Source organism: Stegodyphus dumicola, chromosome 1, assembly GCF_044657685.1.
Source record: "Stegodyphus dumicola isolate Sdum_Otavi_A_Nest chromosome 1, ASM4465768v1".
Classification (NCBI taxonomy): domain Eukaryota; kingdom Metazoa; phylum Arthropoda; class Arachnida; order Araneae; family Eresidae; genus Stegodyphus; species Stegodyphus dumicola.
Window position 1 is genome coordinate 121920396 of NC_140768.1, and position 22394 is coordinate 121942789.

Genomic DNA, 22394 nt, shown 5'->3' on the forward strand with positions numbered 1-22394 from the left:
CACTGTGTAGCTCATTCTGCCAATCATATTCTTATTTATTCTTAAAGAGTTAAGTTCTCTTACAACATCTGTATACATGTTTTTGGAAAGAAAAAGTTAAACCAGATGAATAAATGAAATAAAGGAAAAGATCTGGTAAATGTTTATAAATGTTTAGGAGAAGTAATGTATTTCGTAATACATTATGTTATCCTGCTTTAATATATTTTTAAAAAACACATTTCATAAATTATATGCAATGCATTAAATTTTTAAAAATATTAACTTTTTAATTAATTGACACGTTTATTTTGTTGATTATTATTTCTTAAGGAAGCAAAATATTTTTCTTAAGAAACTTCTGCACTTAATTGTCTTATGTTAATTCTTCCATGCTTAAGTATGAACAAAGAAAAGATTTTGTGCTTCTGGATATAAGATTAAACTGAATTAATCTAATAAACTGAACATTAAAAGCATTTTAGCTGACTATAAGCAAGAATCTTTTTTCTAATATTAAAGAAACGAACAAGAAATTTTCATTTAATGGGCGCAATTAATCAGAATTGTGTTACTTAACATCCAAAGCTTCCTTAATGAACAGGCTCCATTTTCATATTTGAATGAAAAATATCTCTGTACTTTAATTAAACTCCAAAGTCTACATATTTTGCATCCATTATTCATCAAAATATAACGCAAATTGACATTTCATTTAATGGTGTCTTGAGAAAGATTATTTTATGGGTAAGTTAAACAGTTTTTTCTCATTAGTTTCCAATGGCAGGCTCTAGTCGTTTGATGGCGTGGCCCTTTATAATGGAGGCACCTATTAGGCGGCCACTGTTTCCTTCTATGAAGAGAAGGATGAATTCCATCCGTGAATTCGCCCGATTCGAACCTGAGTCCTTCGGTACAGCAGAGTCAATAACCGCTTTCTCGAGTGCGAGGCAAGTTAAATAAAATAAAGTAAAAATCATATTATGAATGAGAGTTACAGCACTAAGAAAATTTGAAAGTAAATATTACTTGAAAGCTTATGGATTGCCATATTGGTATTACAGTCTAATCGATTCTGCGTATCTAACTAAAAATTTGTATTCATATGCATAGTGAAAATGTATTTAACAGTCACGAGAAAATTGGTGACTGTTTAAAAACATATTTCGTAATTATTTTTGTTATCTTGGCTATGACACACTTTCAAGATTTCTTTTCATTTCATTATTACATAAATACATTTCTACACGCAAATATCTTTTTAAGAAACACTAAATAAGGAGCTATAAATTATTTCATGTATTCTTAAGGCTAAATTTATTTCTATATGTTATTCTATTATACATTTTAAACTGTTAGCCCTCTTTAAGTTGTTGGTTTGAAAAAACTGAAAAAGTATTGAAAGATCAGTGACAGTTTTCAAGTTAAACACAATTTAAGAATCGATTTAAATAAATCAGTCAAATTGAATCTCTAAAATTGAAACTGATGAGCCTGAATTTTTAGCGCTAAATTTTATCCGCTATGTCATCGGATTTCATTGCAAGCTGGTTAAGACAGTTCAAGAAATATCTTAGGGAATTATTCGCAATTTTGATATGGTTCGTAAATTGTTTCTGATAAAAATTAGACGTCAGCCCGATTCGTGGTTCTGTATTAACCTTGATTATATGCATCCTCATGAAGGTTAAAATCTTTAACTTAAAACAAATTTGGTTGCCATATTTGTTACAAAAATATGATTGCATTCGTTTCAGATACCTACCATGAACAGCCGGGAAGATGGCACCTCTGGTAATTAGGCTCAAACTCCATTCTGGACGAACACGCTAGCTGCATTGCAATTTTCATGGTTTGCCCATGGATAACGTGAAAATAAGCGAGTTTCTCTTAAAACGTCTGACATTAAAGTACCTTTATCTTAGTGAGTGAATAACACATGTACACTGAAATCAGGCTGTGCTGCAAGTTGTTGCAAAAACCAACGTACATACTCGACACATGGCACATAATCTGCGAGTATCAAGGCTTGCACTTTCGGTGCATGGTAGGGGTGAAATCTTTAGCCCCGTAATACTCGCCACACAATTGACTGGGGCACATTTACGGAAGAAACTTCTCGCGGGTTATTATCCGGATAACCTTCCATCCTTTGCAGAATAGCCATTACAACTTGTGGCATCTGCACACTCATGCCACGCTCTGTATCATGCATGCCCATGACAGAGGTTCACTTTTCTCACAGGCAACATATGCAATCGCTGGAAAATTTTTCGATCTGGCACGTTTCTTCTCGGGAAAAGCTGCCTGTACATGCTTTACAGAGGTAAGAAAGGTAAAAATGGCAGTTTGTGGCATTTAAGAAGGCTACAGATTGAAGAGTATCATTCGATAATTACAATGAACAATGACACAATAATATTAGAAACTAGTATTCTTCTTGTTATAATTATCCAGAGTGATTCGAAACTTATGGGCAGGTGACGGAGGACGGGGATGCCTTCCAAAGCTTTATAATGCCAAAGCTTCCAAAGCTTCGGCTTCCAAAGCATTTCCATTAGCAAGCCATACAGAAAATTCATGTCTGCCTTCTCCTGATTACTGTACGTCAAATGCCTTCTGAAATTTGCTCTAGAAATGACGATGTGTAAGAAAACTCGAGTTTTAGTGTTTCCATTACAGCGTCGACTAGCGGTTTACCGCTTGTTTTTTGCCCATGTATGGTGAACATTGCTTGTTTAGATGCTTTCTATCACTTCTTAAATTTTTGCCCATGAGTTTCTACTAGGTGGCCTCATGAGGCTCCAGGGAGTTGCTGCCACCTGATAAGGGAGGGAGCGGGACATATGCCTGTTTACCTCTATTAAACACCAGGCATCCCCGTCCTCCGTCACCTGCCCATAAGTTTCGAATCACTCTGTATAATTATAACAAGAAGAATACTGGTTTCTAATATTATTGTGTCATTGTTCATTGTAATTATCGAATGATACTCTTCAATCTGTAGCTTTCTTAAATGCCACAAACTGCCATTTTTACCTTTCTTACCTCTGTAAAGCATGTAATTCATGTAATGCTTTACATTCTCAATTTTGTGATAAGAAATCTGGCCAAAATAATACGTTAAACTATTTATTATCCAAAATCTCCTGAAACATAAAATAATTTATTATGACAAATCTCTTGAAGTAAGAAAAACCCATTAATTATGGCAAATCACTTGACGAAATGCTATGATAATGCATGATTATTTGAAAGAGTATATTTATGTAATATGCGGACAGGCATTCGAAATAAATGTAAAATAACTATGTTTCTGCAATTCAAGGATCGAAGACAAAAACAAGCAATTTGTACTGCATGTTATTATGCATCTGAACTAAGGGCATTCTAAACGTTTGCGTGATTTTCACAATAATCATTCTTTCTCTAACGCACGAACAATTCCTCTTAAAGATATTGCTAAAGAAAAGAAATCATAAAATCATTTTTACTTTAACAGATTTAGCCTAGAATTTCATTTTGGTTGAAGTGTATTAAAAAAAACATTCAGTGTCTGAGAAATGAGAAGAAATTAAACGTAAATAAGAGAAATAAATTTTACTGAAAACGTATCCACTTTTTTTCCACATTATATCAATTTCTATGTTATGGTATATTCTATCCTTTCCGTTTACACTGTAATCATTTATATATTTTAATAGCACATGAAAAGTTTTTGAATACTGTAATTAAAAGTAAGTCCAACTGAAGCGGTGTCCGATAAAATTTCTGTACCAGGAAAGAAAGGAAGTGGCAGAATTATGTTATTGTACAATGGGAATAAAACATGAGATTAGTGAATTTGCAAGTGGTTTAGGGTACACATCGTGCAGAATTCACTATACAGAGTTGCCATCAATGGCAACAACAAAGGCTCTAATCCGATTGGGCATCGAATCGAACCGAAGTTAGTCTTTTATAGCAGCTTCTCAGAAGTCAGTAAAATGAAGGAGAATTCAGTTCTTAACTGAGACAAATAAAAGTCGGTATATTTTTTCTTGTTAACAGATGGCAAAATATTGTAACTTTCATTTAACTTGCGTCTGGAATCAAGAAAATTTTACTACACCGTAAGGTTTATGATGAAGGCCCTGCATTCACATGCACTTTTATCTGTGTAAATGAAAGCACGTGCACTTCCAAGTGCACTTTTATCCTTTCAATGAAAGTATCATTTAGATAGTCCTTGACTGCTTCGTAATGAATGGCTTCCTTTTTCACAAAAGGCTTGCTTAGGGAGACTTTATAGATGCTGCTTAAATGTATTCCTCAAAGTCTCAAAATTAGTATGGAAATATGACGTAATTCAATGACTAGAAATTCCGAATGTTTAGTTACGAACTCGAATTTATTAACTTCACTCTTCCTACAGCAGTTCAGAGAATTTTAATTTCATTGACCAGCAGTTACTAAGGCTGGTCGCACATTTTTTAGACTATTTTCATTGTATTTATAGAAATATTTTACTTAACATTTTTGTGTTTTATATGTTCCATTTTATAACCCTAATTCTTAATTCTTCACTCACTTGGTGCTGCTTGATACGTAGTTGTGCCATTTGTGGTTAAAACTACGAAGAGCCGGAGTGAAATACTGGAAATGCTATACAATATTCCTGTAGTCATGAAGCATTAGACAAGTTTCAGTAGATCAGTGATGAAATCACTTCACTTCGAAAACATCTTAATGATCCACTAAACAAGTTCTGACAGTCTTTTTTATTCTACAGATGTGCAATTCCACACTTATGGGCAGACAGTGAGCTCACATAGGAAATTGAAACATATTAAGACTGTCAGTACTGTTCGTACTCATGACGGTAGATATTGCACCATAAAATAACTTCCAATTTTCAATTTGGCAGATATTTTTTTACAACTGCCAACTGCCAAACAGAACGTTATTTTTCTGTTTAGTCGCTGTATTGTCCATAGTTTCCTATAAATAATTTAACATCAGAACAAATAGCCAGTCCCAGCTGTCAAATATACATGTGCAACAAATATGCAGTTTGTTCGGTAATTTTTTGTTGCAGTTGATAGTAGTGTCGTAGTAGTCATAGTGATTAGAGGTATTGGCGAAAGCCTTACGCGTAGTGTTGTACCTATACCATGAAAGAGAAGATACTAGAATATAATTGCGAGGCATACAACATTCATCTGTTTCAAGGAAAGAGCACGTCTTTACAGGTAAGGTGTACAATCATACCACAACGTCTTGAATTCCATTCCGTACATCCGCTAAGAAAATCTGAAGAGTTTCTACTTAGGGCTAGCATAATTTTAACTCTATTAATTTCTGTCACAAATTGTGCAAATTATAAAACAAATGGTCTATGTAGACGATCGGTAATATTGAAACATCGTAGCTACCTTTATAATACAGAGAATATTTCAAGTACTATCTTTAAGCACGTTTTCTAGCAGAATACATATATAATATTTTAAACGTTAGAGTAACAAAAGACTAGATTACTGTTGCACAACTTATCATTGACTATGTGGCTTTATCTAGAATACTAAAGAGGTTTCCACAAGTCAAATCGTTTGAGACTAACATTAAGAAACACTGTGAGTAAGAATGAAAGTACGAATCGTTGTTAAAAGCCAAGAAAGGCAATGTGTCTATAATTGAGATTGCCTTAACGTTCCATTTGCTAACTGGTGCCAGCAAAAACAACACGATAAAGCAATTCTCCTAAAAATATGCAAAATCTGGAATATATTTTTTCATCAGTAATTCTTCTTTTTAGAGTTTTAGATGTATATATGCTAACTTTTAGGGTGAACTTCTTTACTTTCTATTCTTCGAATATCCGAAAATTTTCATGGAATTAATCATTAAGTTTCAAAAACGAATATCATTTGTATAAGTAGGCCAAAATAGAAATATTCTGCGAAACACAAATATTAAAACAGTACGGGGTAAAATTTAGGATTTATCGATCTAAATGTTTGCAGAAATATGTAGCTGTACAATGTGCCTAAAGGCTAGACCGCCGGCATTTTATTTGTCTTATATTTTATCACCATTTTTAGCACCTCTTTCTTTCCTTCCGCATAACAATTATAAATTACATCATACCGATTGCAAATATTCATTTCAATTAATCGAAATGCTTTACTTATGGTTAAGTAGAAATTGTTTAGACCTTGTTAACGCCCGAAACAGACGAGCGGATAAAATGTGCTACCACAGAGAAGAGATCACGGGTTCAAACATGAGATGGGTTCAAGCCTTTAGAAGGTGATCTGACGTAAAGGAAGTGCTTCTACCAAGAAGAACGTGAATACTGGTTTGTCTCAAAATTTCAAGTCATATCCCCATCTTTCCTAGTATGAGCACTATATATTTTCTAGAAGTAAGAATTTTTTAATATTATAGCCATCCATTATCTCAAAGAAACAATACTTAATTTGTGCCAGCTTATACTTTATTGAGGTTTTGTCATATATTTTTTTCCTAACAACTAATTTCTTAAAAATGTCATGTCGCACTTTCACCAAATTAATTTTAGTGAACTATATGCTAACACCATTCAATAGCTGTCGTTACGTTTCCTTTCTAATCACTGTCATCAAAGTAATAATACAAGTATGTTTCAGGTCCATATTTCGTTATGTCTTCCATATTATTGTGCTGTTTAGAAAATTTTGTATCTACATTAATAACAAACAAAATTTAGGTAGTATTCGTAAGTGTTACTTTTTATTTATATTTTTAGGTTTTTCTTGCTAATATTTTCTCGTTCTAGATCTTTGTTACAATAATCATTTGAAGTAAATTGTGATAAAAGTGCAAATTTTATGACCCATAGCACTCTAATGTCTGTGTAAAGTTAAATAAAATATTTTTTAAACATTTTACTTTTCACACTTTATTGTTTGATGATTCGGATGTTGATGGTTGCAGTTATATTTGCTTAGTTCATTCCATTCTTTAGTTTTTAAAATTGACATTGAAGACACAATCTTTTCTAGGCAAATTCAGAGCGGCGTAGCGCAAGCTGAGTAAAGCTTCGGCACAGCACGCATTTACGATTTTGCGTGTTTTAGACCCAAAGTCTTCTGGCAACCTTAAACCCTTTTTATCTTTTTTGCTTTGTTCATATATTTCTGTTCATGAGCATGGTTTAGGGTAAAAGGTACAAAATAAAAATTCAGATGCATATATATATATGTGCGTGTGTGTAAAATTTCACATGTATACCTGTAAAAATTCCCATGCTCTTACATGTACATATATGTAAAATTTCGCATGTATTTTCACATAAATTTAAACAAAATAACGTTTACTTAAGGTTTATAATATTATTACGGATTTTGTAATAAATTTGCTATTTTAGCAGAATTATAGTTTAAATTGTTTTATCTCCCGTGCAATGCAGCGCGTGACGAGTTTTAAGAGAAAGCTACGCCGAAAAATTAAAAATACTAAAGCACGCGCATTTAGCATTTAATAAAAAGATATCTCGTATTTGTACTCTTTTGCTTTCCAGAAACCTCGAAAAAATACTAAAATGTTCTCGTGCATGATTAAAAAGCTTATAAAAGTCAGAGCAAAACATCTCAGTTCAGTTGTTTTTTAGCAGTTTAAAATATAACTACTGCGTGATATTGTACGAAGATCCGGAGTGAAAAATTTTAGCATTTTGTTTTATTTCTTGTGATAAGAATAAATTTTAATGACTTTTTATCGGACTTGTGCATTAAATTTATTACGGAACCGTACGCACGCAACAATAATGAAATTATAACAGTGCAATAATTTATACAAAAAGAAAAATGCGAAAACATGTAGTGAAATACAAGAAAGAATGTACATCATGGTCTGGTAATAGAAGCAGTCCGTGGCTAGTTATTTATTCAGTTTATTATGATTCATATTGCAATAGCTCAGCGTAGGAATATTTTTTAATAATTATTTTTTTTCATCAGTTTGTCATCTTTTTTTACTACTTAATTCCTAATCTCTAAATTTAGCATTCAAGATTTGACAAATGTGTTGAGTCTTGAACATACCAAACTACAAATTTGAAACAAATGTGAAGGCATTTACGAAGAAGAAGTAGCACGCAGGTTATGTGTTTCCATTATGACCGAAATCTTTCTTTCTGGAATACTAGAAAATGTTTTCTTTAAAGAAGCGACATGCTTGACAAAAATTCTGCTGTACTTTCTGAATACAATTTGAAATATATTCAAGATTTCTTTTGTCAGTGTTCTCTCCGAATGCATGTTTATTGTACCTTTTGTATCACTGCTGGCAATGGCAACATTCATCTTTACTGTGCAATATGCTTCAAAATCTTAATGACTATACAAACTGTTTAAAAAACTTCAGAAATGCTCTATGTAAATTCCAAAAGTATTGAAAAGAAGCAAGAACTATGTATAACTTATTTTTTATAGTTTTCCCAGAAACAGTCATATTTGCTCACCATAGCTCAAGGATAAAATCTTGAACGTTTTCGGCCAGACTTACTACTTACTTTTCACGGTCGTGGCAGACAATCTAAAAGTGATACAATTAAGAGAACTCATAATAAAATCCGATAATTGTGATAATGAATTAATGAAAAATGTATTGACAAATGTGATAGAAGAAAGACTTGAGAAATAGAAACAAGCTGACTTAGAAGGTATTGCTCAAGAAGAAGCCGATAAAGAAGAGAAATGAGCCAAATCAAAGAAGAAATGCGAGCTTATAAATTGGTACACTTGAAAACTTTAATTTGAAGTTTAGAAGACAATCCTTTCCACTACTGCAGGTCTTATTGTTGAAGTTGAAAAAATCATTTGGGATCTTGAGAGAATTTTATCTTAATATGATCTTAAGGATAATGACATAGCCTGCTTCCTAAATCCTTTTGAGAGACAACTGAAGTTTTCTAGGTTCCAGAAGAAACTTGGGTTCTGTATTTATTGGGAACGTTATCAACCGAAATTGGAAAATTAATTGCTCGTGAGCCAGAAGAGAAATTAAAAGCTTAGCAAAAGATGAAGGAAATGCTTCTAAAGAGATATAAGCTCACCGCTGATAAATTCCGACACCTCTTCGCTGTATATCGGTAGAAAGCTGAAAGTACGTGGCGCGATTTCTAGTTTGAACTGACCAGTTAATTTGAAAGTTGGCTTAGAAAATTAAGTATTACATAATTTGATGATTTGAAGTAGCTCATTATAGCTGACCAGATTAAAAAGAGAGTTCATAACCTTCTGGACATTTCGCCGAACTTAAACTGACCAGCAGAATTAGCAGAATGTTGGACACTTACGATTGTTTACATAATAATCAAAGCAAAGTTGTAATCTCACCAAATCAAAAGAAAACTTCCAATTCCAAAGGTGGTATCTCAAAATTCACACCAGTGAAGAAGACATGTACCAATGTGGCAGATAAAACCAACCCTCTCTTGCTACGGTTGTGGCAAAGTAGGATTTATTAAATCAAAATGCTCAGATTGTCAGCACACCACGAGCTAAGCCTCAGCTCGTTTTAACAATATTTGTATACAAAAGTTATTCAAGACTAAGACAACTGCAGTGATGAATATCTCCATCAGTGTAATATATGACACAGCTTGGGCAGATAGTGGAGAAATTCATTCAATCGCTGGCGATAAACTGTACCAAATCTTGAAAGAAGGTAGGGTGAAGTTCGAGAAATCCTCTTGCACTGTTGTTCTCCCTGATGGCAGCCAAACAACGAAAAATGTTTACACTACTTGTGTAAAACTTGGCCTTGGAGGGCAGACCTTCCCTTTGACACTGATAGCTCTTTCTGATGCTACGGGAATCGAACACTGCTTGGAGAAAACTCCCTAAAGGAAGCTGGAGTAGTTCTAAGTATTCGAAAGCAAAAGTGGTTTTCTGGTGACAATCTAAATAAATGTTTTGCATTTGTTGAAAGAGTTCAAGTCCAGTCCTGTGTCATGTTAACAACTCCTTGCCTACTACGTCCAGACGAAGGTGAAAATATATCTGAAGAGCAGCGAAAACGATTGAATGCCTTATCAGAAAAATACGAAACTACGTTCTCTCCGAGGGGACAACCAACTTCTTACGTAGATCACCGAATCGATACAGGCAATTCACCTTCAGCAGCTACAACCCCTTACAGGTTGTCTCCATCAAGAAAGGAAATTTTGAAGAAAAAAAATTGATGCACTTCTTGCATCAGGCATACTTGAAGTGTGTGATTCACCATATGCAGCACCCGTTATTTTAGTTCCCATGCCGAACAGTGACTTTGGATTATGTATTGACTACAGGAAACTGAATTCTGTGACTAAATCTGATCCATACCCGCTGCCTTGTATGGATGAACTTCTTCATAATGCAAAACAAATTAGATACATGTCTACCATAGACTTAAAATCAAGGTATCATAAGTTAAGATGTATCCTCCAGACAAGGACAAAATTACTTTTGTATGTCAATTTGGAGTCTATAGATTCACAAGGATGTCTTTTGGATTAAAATGGCACCAGCCACTTTCCAAAGATTAATGAATATTTTTCGTAATGTGTTAATCGAGTGTTTGATCGACTCTTAAGATTTAAAGTTCATGCTAATCGAAAGAAATGTCATTTTGTTGTTCTAATGTGAAATATCTCGGACATTATATCACATGTTCTGGAATTAAAGTAGACACTGCGTAATTAAACGTATTTCAACAAATTCCCTCACCAAAGAATGTGAAGCAAGTACAGAGCTTTCTTCAGACTTGCAGTTGGTATCGGCGCTACTTTCCTAATTTTGCAGACATCTCAAGACCATTGAATAATCTCACAAAAAGGCACTAAACTACTACCCTGTAGATATAAATGGATACCAAGAAAGAATATTTCTAAGAATGCTGCGCAAAAGAACCAACAACACAATTCTTTGTTTGGCTGCTCACTGAAACGACTTCGTAGCTGGGGTGGGGGGAAGGCGGTAACAAATGAATATCGTCGACAACACCCTCTACCGTCGATATAGAGATAATACTCAGTTCAACGCATGCGAGCTGTTATTGTTTAAACTCACGCCCTAAGCTTTAAAATTATTTTATGTAATTCCATTTCCTGTTTATCGTTTTATCTATGTTAATGTTAGGTGTTAATATTAAAAATTTATTTAAAATTAACTCCTGAATGATTGATTTTTAAGCATTAATACAATAATATATATATATATATATATATACATACCTATATATATATGTGTGTGTGTGTGTGTAAGACTAAAAATATGCAAATCGAAATACTATCTTTAATTTACAGAATTCCCTTACCTCTTCATTTTTGTGCATTCCACCTTTGTATCCTAAAATTATAATAAACCTCTCTAAGCTGCTTCAGTTCAAAATTAACAGTCATCATATAATAGTCTGATGCAGATAACTTTTATAAACATTCAACCAATAACAATGTTAGAGAGTCAGACAACAGAATCAAAGCTAACGCATTTGGGAACCATAACCATTTTCTCTTATATCTCAGGCTTTCATTCGGAATTTTGTCTTAATTCAGTCTTAACTTATGTCTTGCTAACTTGGTAACGGTAGCTACTTCAAATGTATTTTGTGATTGTATTGATAGCGCTGTAGATTTTTAAGAGCAAATGCTTATTGCTCTATTATATCTGTATTGGCTTATGAAAATGTTTGTCAACGAAGTAAAAGGCCATATTTAAATTTAATATGTCACGTATTTATTTCTCTTTATTCCTCTTATCTCAGATCATCTACTTAGAAATCTCAGTTCCTACGAATTATTTACGTACTTCATGCTTTCTAGTTAAAAGCATTTCACTTAAGGTACGTCATTCATGATCACACTAAAAACACTCTGCTCACAACGTCGTAAAAATCAGGTTACAGAACAATTCGAAAGGAACTTCTGCATTGCTTTTATCGTTGGAATAAGAGTGTTTTAGTTAAGAGAGTCCAAATTTTTTCTTTTTTTTTGGGAGGGGGGGTGTTGCTTAGAATGGCAAGTATGAATGTTTTCCGATATACTCCTATTGAAATTATCATAGATGGTGTCGTACATACATTTTCATGCAATTTTTCTATTGCATTTATATTTTCGATTTAGATACTGGAGACGCCACATCATTCATACCTAGACATTTTGCTGCATGTTGTATATTCACTGAAATCAACATAATGAAGCCTGCAAGAGCACATTTGTGGATAGCAAGTATGCTAGATAATTATTCGTGTATTAAAAGGAATAGATTTAATTCATTTCTGCAGAATAAGTATTCGGGGTTTCAAACACACCCAGCTGTTATTGCTTCGAAATTTTGTTGCAAATTTTACACTCTCCGACATTCTGTATTTCTGGTGGTAAGATGTCTTGCATTTTTTAGGCAGAATCTGCCACATACGGATCTGCTTCAAGGAGAATTAAGAACAGTATCTCTATTTAGTGCTCATAATCTTCTCTGAAACAGAATTTATACATTTCGATAGATTCTTCACTTGCATTGATTCGTTATACCTTGGATCTAGAATTCATCAAGTTTTCCTTTTCTTTCAGCTTTTTCACTGGAGGTATTCTAGTTTCAGATTAACTCACGCGTAATTATTGTACACATGGTAATTATAAAGCTCTGAATTCAGTAAAAAAATTGTAATTTAGGTGCCTCTGAACTGATAGCATTTCGGAAACGTTTAAGCATAATTTCCCTTCCTCGTATTTCTCGTTTAAGTATTACATGTTAAAATTACTCAAAGCTTGAGTAAGATAATCAAATGTAATAATAATAATTAAAAACTAAAATACAGGGTATCTATAATTAAAGAACTTTATTTCAAAGCTACCTACAAGCGAAACCAGTAATCAGAAAATTGTGAAATGTTGTGGCGGACTTAAAGAAGGGATGAGCCTGTCTTTCAGAGAAAAAAAAATTAAAAATAGCCTCACCAGAGGGCGTTTTATTTTGAAAAACCGGTAGTAAAAATATAAATCTTTGTCGACGTTCTGGAGCAGCTATAAAACCTAGAAACATTCGCAGAGACTTTGTTTTCAATGTTCTTGTTCCTCATATTGACGAAAAGTGTAGGAGATCGCGTTTTGTTAGTAAAATTGTTTTATCAGAACAGCCGACATTTTTGTAATGTGTAGCCTTCCCAATGCCGAGACCTCAATCTATGCGATTTTGGGGTTTAGGGACATCTGAAACATCTAGTAAGTCGTGACAATCCAAGAACTTTACCTGATCTTAAAGCCACCATTTCATGCCACGGGGTAAACTTTTCCCAGCATACACTTCGGTCAACCGTGGTCTTGCGATTTCAAATGGCAGTTGAAACTGATTGCCGTCATGTGAAACATGTTTTTGTAAAAAAAATTTCTAAAATTTAGAAACTATTCTAAAGGCGTGGCTAAATGTATAATTTATTAAATTAATGCCCTCTGGTGAAGCTATTTGTAACTAATTATTTTTTCACTGAAAGTCATTCTCATCCCTAAGTCCTATTTTCTGATCAGTGGTTTTGCATATAGGCAAGTTTAAAAGAGAGTTCTTTAATTATAGACACCCTGTAGATACTGCAGTTTTTTTGCCACTTGCTGCATACGTTAAGCTTACGAAAATATTTTAATATTTTATTTTAAATTCTAAAAACATCATTGCTCTGAAAAATATGTTAGGTCATTTTCAGTCAAATTAGAGAAACAGAATATTTAATTAACGAAGCGAATCACGGTATAATTAAATGCACATCAGAGTAAGTTTTGGTTATTTCCCTTCAGCGAGGGAAGCAAGCGAGCCTGCAGCGAAACAAGCTGTATAATTATGAAATCAACAACGGGACGACAGAAACTCAAATTATTACCTTTTAATTTCTACACGAATAAACACATCCGGGGTAGATTACACATCCGGTTTCTGGTAATACAGTCTGAGTTATTACTACCGATAGCAATTCAGAAACTCTTGACGCTTCACTTTAGAACATTTCGAAAGGTCAAGTTGCAATTAGAAGACTAGAAACTGAATTAACTCTTCATTGGATGGTTTCGAATTAATGAAAAGTATTTTGAGAGAAGTAATGTCGTTGGAATTTAAGTGAAGCTCATTAAAAATTCCGGAACTTTTAGCAGAGTTACTCAATTAACTACCTTTCCAAATGAACTGGCCAATTTTGGGCTTAGTTTTGAAAACGTTCTAACCATTTCAAGGAAACTCATTTATCATTATTTTGATGCCGTAGAGTATAATAGATAAAACAGTTCAAAACAGTAGCCGAAATGCACGCAAATTCTACTGAATCAAATTCTACTGCCAGTGAAAGATATGTAAAATTGACCGAAGAAAAAATTATTTAAAAACTGTAGCCCTTTGCTAACAATAAATATTTAAAATTAATATCCAAGAAGTAAATATAGAAACAACGGTAACATTATCAAAATAATTACAGTTCATATTTTTCTAATATAATTCCTTAAAATTTACGTTATTTATTATTACACACAGCTCTTGATAACAGTTTAGAATAATTTCTGTTTAAACAATAAAATATGTAATTATAGCTTTGGTATGAATTTGCTGCTTTACACTTCATTGAGTTTTTGGGAAAAAAAATGCAGTTTTGTTGCAAAGCTGTACGGTTATTATATAAGGTATTTTCTCCCTTCTTTCTCCATACCTTCGTAATGTAACGGTCGCACATATGGCGCGTATTCGAAAGGTCCAGGTTTGAGTCCTAGAGAGGGGAGTGCTCATTTTTCACATCTCCAGCCTCCAAAAAAACTCTTAAGGACTCTACAGTCATGCTCGAACTAAAAACTGGTGGATGACGGTTCTTCACCTCCAGGATTTGCCCATTGCGCCCCCTAATCTCCAGTCGTCTTTGTAAAGGGGGAGAGTATACATGGTATTTTCTAAATCCGCTCTTCCCGCCTTCCGTGGTTCAAAGGTCCCTCTGCTTCTATTCGAGAGGTCCAGGGTCAAGTCCACGGCGAAAGCACTGCATATTTTTCACGTCTCCTGGTTAAAAAAAAACTAATGATTCTATAATTACATTACTGATATTACGAAAGCTCACTTCAGTTTTTTATTACAGATGAAATATGTAAATATTGAATCATAAAAATTGATTGTATTATGATGGTATTTAAATTTAAATTAAATGAACATAAAAAATCATTTTCTAACACTTAATTTCATACAGATTATACGGTCAAGGTGGAAGAGCAGGTTATTTTCGTTTTTATTCGATCGAGAGTTTAAAACTTAGCGATTTATTTCTAATTTCAGAGGAAAAAAAGAAGAGAAAAGAAATGTAAGAAATAAATGCGAGGAAAACACTTTTTTTTTTTTTACTAAAATCTAAATGTGTGACTTACAAATCTTATAAACTTCCAGTTCAAGCAATATAAAATACATGTTTACAATTAATACGCTAAGCAACAATAAATAAACGTTTACATTTAATATGCTAAGCAACATAAAATACACGTTTACAATTAGCCATGCCTTATCAAAGAAATACGACAGGGACAAGAGGTTAATGGAAGCAAGAAGAGTAGATTTTAATTCTTAAAATTCTTAAATGCTGAAATTGACAATTATAATAACAGTTCTCAGTTCCCCCCAAAACAAATACATTTTCTAAAAATGTGGTACTTTTTGTTTCAAAATTTGTATTCATTTAAGAATAATTTTGAATAGTTTATTTTAAAAGATTAGGCTTCTTTCTGCGTTATTTTAAAATAAAACAATTTTTTTTGAGGAAAAACAGTATTTAAATAAATTTAATAGAATATTTTTATTTAAGTTATATTTTTTTCATAAAAGGTTTTGTATTACGAAAAAAAATAACTGCATCTGTTTAACATTTAAAGTTAATCAGTTAGAAGAACTGCAGTGAAACTAAAGATAAGGCAGTGATAGTAAAATAATAACTTAGTAAGAAACAGAAGTAATTTCCCTAGGTTAACATAATGATAATGGATAATATTTGTCCTACAAAAAGCCTGTGAAATCTATTTTTCAAATGGCATTATTTAAAAAATTTAATCATCAAGGTTTCATCAAGAATAGGCTGTACAGTCATTTCAATGTTTTTTTCCCATCTTCGAACTCATTTCGAGTAGAAAGAAAATTTTTAATCTGCTTTCTGTTCAACCAACGTTAAGTATTTTAAATTACTGAACATACTCATTTTCCAAAATTTCCCCCATACGATTCGTCTGTCCCATAAAGGGAAACGACATTATCGATTTTCAAAGTCTACTGCCATACCGTTATCCTCCCCAAATTTGCTGCCTCCCTAGCCATCAGGCGAGCGGACAAAATCATTTCCCCTTCAATGTTGCACCAGCTGGCATGTTCACACTTACTTGAGCACAGCCAGAATTCTTCCCTCTCCCTCGCCTGTTTTTCCGCATTTTCTGATTTTTTTTTTTTTTTTTTTTTTTTTTTAGTCCTTCGCAGAATGTAGACACACGAGAGGCAGCGCACTGCTTAAAAATATGCGAAGCCGAGCAACGCGAAACAAGAGCAACAACAAAGGAAGACAGGCGGTAAATAAAATGTATACATGCAAATCAAAAACTTCAAAGGAAAAACTTTCGGGGCGCAGTTGCGGAAGGAGATTCTTTTCGGTCTCTTTCTTGTTTAATTTCAATAAAAATGAAAGGAAATAAAAATTTACGCTTATAAATGAGGCATTACTTCTTGGACGCCCGAAGCACAGTTACAAGGCGTAAAAAAAAGGTGGCATTTAAAATGTGGTGCGTAATATGTTTAAACATTTCGTGCATTTCTTAACCTAAGTTAAAAATTCGTTGTTATTAAATGCATCATAATCTCTGTATTTCATTGAAGAGGTTGAAAAATATCCAGCTTCTACTTTCATAAATTCAAAACTGCAGAAATGTTTGTTTTAGCAGTATTACGAGCTTAAGTTTAGTCTTAAAGCTTTTGTTTCTTTAAATTACACAAAAACTGCTTTTAATTAAATAAAATATATGTGTTGCTTACATAATTTAGTTCAATGTAATATTCTGCCGAACTTTCCTCTAACTTCTCATCTTTTTCCCTTTATTAAGCGCAACGGGAATGTTTCCACCGTGTAGTTTTGAATACTGCTTACGTTGCTTATATTGCTATATATTGTTTTATAGAATAACAAACGCACTACTTAGAATATATATCAAATATTAAGTTACGGGGAACGTACATAAAAATGCAAAATTTAATTAGTATCTTTTTGCCGAGTGGGACCAGAAGTAAACTTTCAGTTTTGCGCAACGAAATATCTGCCTTCTTCTCTGCTGGCCGAATTGTTTGGTTTTGCGTAGAAACTCTAATTTTAATTGTAAAAACTGTTCTTTTTTAAAATTGTTTTAACTGCATTTGGTGTTATATATTTTCCTATATTTTTCAATTTTTAATGAAGATATCTGAATTTTTAATGCAGATATTTTAAGTATTTTTGCCTTGCCGCGAAGTTGAAACTAAATTAATTGAATGAAAAATCTATCTTTAATAAAATTCGAGGAAATGAGTTTAAATGAATGCAGCTGAAAATGGGTATAATTCAATGTTCCGTTATTAAAATAATATATTATTTAATTAAAATAATATAGAAGATCATGTGGTGTTCGCATCAGATTTTTTATTAAGCGATACATCTTTGATAATGCTTCGTAAATAAATGCTGTTAAAAGCTTTGGAAAGAAAATGTGCTTAAAGTTGGTGCTGTTTTTAATATACTGGCGAAATGAATTTATATGCATGAATTGTTCGATTAATATTATGAACAATGCAGAACTTAGTATTTTAAAACAAAATACCAATAAATTATTATTAAAGATATCATTTTTCACTCTTATTCGTAACCCAAAATATGAAATAAAACTCATAAATATTGTTTTCTAACTACCTACCAGCTGTGTGCGGGATATAGCATAAGAATACAGCTAAAAAAGCTCCTATTCTATTACTGCTTTCTTTTCGAGTGTAAGATATAATAAAAAGTTCGACTAAGATTTAAAAATGATTCTATGACATTTCTTATTGCATAATAATCTCATTCTTTTCGTACAACTAGGTTTTTTGCGCTACCATCAAAGCGGGAATTTTTATCAAAAGGCAAAAGACTTTCCTCTCGAATCAGCAGATTTTTATCTTGTTTCATTGATAAGAATTTCCTTTTATACAATTCAGAATCTAAAGCATTTTAGAAGCGTTGTTGAACATTTCACTTATGCAAGACTGAGAGTGAATCGTATTATAAATTACTTAAACTATTATTCTAAGATTAACGCTTGGGGAATACTGTGTGAAAGGCACTTAACAACTTAAGATAAATGAGCTATCATGGATCACAAGCTTTTAGTTATTTGAAACAACGTCCTTTTCATTTTTTATCGTTTCATATGCCGCCATTTGGATTAAATACTTGCGCACTAAACTGTTATTCAAGAAAAATTATTTTTTGCTGAATTAAAATTGTCAGAAACCAAAGTGCTCTGATAATTGCTGCTTTCAGCAATATTATATATTCTTCGAATATCTATATATACTAAGGAAATTAAATAACTATTTATTAAATGGATTGATATTAAATAATAAATAATTATATATTAATTAATTATATATATAATAATTAAATTATTATATATTAAATGGGAAATATATGGAATTAAAATATAATTTTTTTATTTATAATGTACATAAACTTTGATATTTTATATTGTCACACGAGCATTTACATGCAGGATCGTCGATAAACTAAGTAATTGATTGTTTAAGAAAAATTACCTTAAGCGAATAAAATAAATTACATGAATAATTATAACTTATCCGCGAAATAGAAATCGGCGCATTTTAAAAGAAATTAATTATGAGTAACATTATATCGAAATTAATAAATTCAGTTAATTTTTTTTTATCTTGCTAAGTAACCATATATAGCAACAGTTGCCATAACTAGCAATCACAGGATTTGATTGGACTTCGAAACTTCCTTTCGTTATTAACATCGATGTATGAAAATCAATCAAAATTTCCGTAGCATGATAAACATGGAATTGTGAAAAAGGATTAGTTTATTTGTTTAGTCATTTAATTAATAGCAACGAGTTTCTTAGTCATTGATTTAGTCTCAAGTTTGAAATTCGATTTAAGAATTATTTTTACACGAAGAGAATTAACCTTTCTCACTGCATTTCTCACTCGAATTTTTTACCAAAAAATAGGAAATTTTACCTTTTATTAGAATCTGATATGACGTATAATTCTTTTTATTGAAAAATATATTATCCTTAAACACAAATTTGCAGCTAAAATGAGCAATGTTTTAACACTTTAGTTGGATTGTTAAAATATAATTATACCTTTTAACTGTAATATCTATAGTATTTCAGTGAACAAAAAACGCCGTTCAAAACTTTTATTATCAAATACTTGCTTAACGTGGGAAATAAAACTATTTCAACCCGTCGTATAATGCGACATGTAGCGCGGAATTCACTTTAAGCAAGATTTTCCTGTATTGTAAATTATGGTACTTAAGATCCGTAACTTATATTAAACGTCTAAGAGCATATCAAAAACTAATGTACGCGGATATATAAGAAAGAAGCTTTATTTGTCCTGTGGCAAAATCTTTTGAAGTTCAAATTTTTGCATGCGTATTAAAACCTCGTCCAAATAAAACTGACATACTTGTTAAGGAAAGAAAAAAATTAACTCTTGAATACCAGCCGAGTCTGCTACCTTGAAACCATGAAGACACGCTGAAGAGAGAGAGAGAAAACGTCATATATACTCCTCCTTTTAAAGGGCGACTGACGATTAGGGACCCATTCACCAAGTGACGAATTATTGTCCACCAACTTTTAGTTCGCTACTGTAGAATCATTAGAGCTTTTGAATCAGAAAATGTGATAATTTGTAACGCCTTGGCCGGGACTCGAACCTGGACCTATCGAATACCCACCGAGTGTACTACCGTTATACCACGAAGAAACTTCCCAAACATTGACCTGTCAAAAATATTAATTTGTTTCAAAACTGAGCTGAATTATGATGAATCGAGATTACACAGAAAGCTAGTAAACAATGTAAAATTTGCACGAAATTTATGAAGGTAATGGCGTATATAATTGAAATATTTGCCACGTAAGACTGTAGATGAATCTTGGAAAAATTAGCATTTAATCTCTTGTTTCCATTAAAATATAGGAAAAGTTATTTTTCTCCTTCTAATTCATGAATTATTTTATCATGTTTAATTAAAGTTTATTTTTAAAACGACTTTATTTTCCTGTTTTAGTTCTTCTCTTTTATAGTATCAATTACATTTATCAATTAAATTATTCTACTGAAATACTATTTTCAGCTATGAGTAGTAATCACTATTTTCTAACTACAACAACATCTCACAACAACTTTTCATATTTACAACATTACAAAAATATTTTTTAGCCTTATATTAGTTTGAAATTTATGCTTATTATCTCTAATATTGTAATGAAGGATACATATATTGATCTTTGACTATCTTGGACAGTGTGCTTTCATTCTCTCCATTTCGACTAACACATTGTTATTGAATTTTAAATCCTTCCTCCGACTTAAGTCTGCTAAGAGTAACTATGCTTGATCTTCTGAGAATAATTTTCCCTGATAAAATATCAGAAGTGTTCCCTTGCATCCTGTGCATAGTTATAGCCCTTAGTTATCCTGTGCATAGTGAAGGTACAGGAAGCATCCTTTATTCAACAGCACAGTTAACTGTCTAAAATTCTTTTGATTTGTATTCATTAATTTGGGAGCCGGCTTCACCTAAGTCTACATGAACTAATGTTAATTCCGTTTCATACATTTGATCTCGCCTAAACCTCAGGCATTAATTTTAAATATGAAACTAATACCTTTGCTAAAATGTGCACTAAATCCTAGTATTATTTTAGTTTCTATAAGAATCTCTAAATTTTTTGACATACTTAGCATTTTATGAATATCAATTGGTATGATGTAATCTAAATTTATATTATTAGTATGTAGTATAGCATTCAGCAACTAATCTTCAGTTTCTCTTTTATTACAGATATAGTAGGTTGAAACAAGGCCAGCACCTGTGAATTCCTGGATGCACGTTTTTATTTTATTATAAGAATCTTCAGGTCTGCTAGATTGGTGAGAAACTTGTACGAGGTTAGAATGCTTATTAATGACAGTAACATATTTAAGAACTCAATCCCCAAATGCTGTCATTTTGAGTCTCCCTAAATAATCTGTGAATTCTGAATATTGTTTAAACTAAGAAGTGTAGCCATAATTATAAAGACACATGTGCAGTTTGAACCAATTCATTTACAAAATACTGTGGAGGGATATGAATCTTGCAATATTCTTTATCTCCAGCGAACAGAAGACTCTCACATGACGCTTCATTAACACGTTTGATAGTTAACGTCCTTCCTAGATAAAATTAATGGGTTTGGTAGAGTAGCAGCCAAGGCGATGATTCGCATCGTAAGTATATGTATTTGAAATCCCTAATTTTTTTCAACCAAAACTTATCAATTAAAATGATTTTCAAAGGAACTGCACCATATCATAATGTCATAGAGAAAGTGTGTATGGAAAACAATTTACAGTACTTATATATCCGTAAATAGTTTAAAAATCGATGGCAATGTTTTTACCATGTTAACAAACACCTTGAATGAGTTATATAAAAATTTTATAAATGTTATGAAAAACCTGAGCACTGTCAAATACATTACGATCATAAAATTGGGAGTAAGAAATTTTCTGTATTTTTTGTTTATTTATTAGTCTAAAAGGACAGTTTTCCCAACAGGTCTATTAATTTCGTTTTGGCATTTTGCGTTGATTCACTATAAGCGTTGTTTCACATTTCAAATTGTTGCCACCAAATATATTATCCACATGTATTATATTTGATAATGAAGAATCTGCTTAAATGTATGTGTGTTCCTCGCACTGTGATAAAACAACGGTACCTAGAGCCATCGAATTTGAAAAACGTAATCCGCCATCCGAATATGAGTACCTGAAAGCCCGATTTTCGAATTTGTATTATACATTTCATATTTTGTAAAGCTTTAACGAATTTTTGATTAACAATCTCAAGGATTTCAAAGCGAGCAATGGCAACGTTATACAGAAAAAAACATTTTTATCTCCAGCGCGCGAGACTGTGTAGCGGAAATTCTAAAGATATTCTCATTTTAAAATTATTTTGCGATATTGCTCTTCAACTGTATTTTATGGTTTAATTGCGAAGAACAATGATATTTAATAAATGAAGGTAACACACAAAATGTTGAAAAACGCCGCTTTGGAAGTATATTAAAATCTGAAACTTTCTGATATTTTTCAATTTTGTTT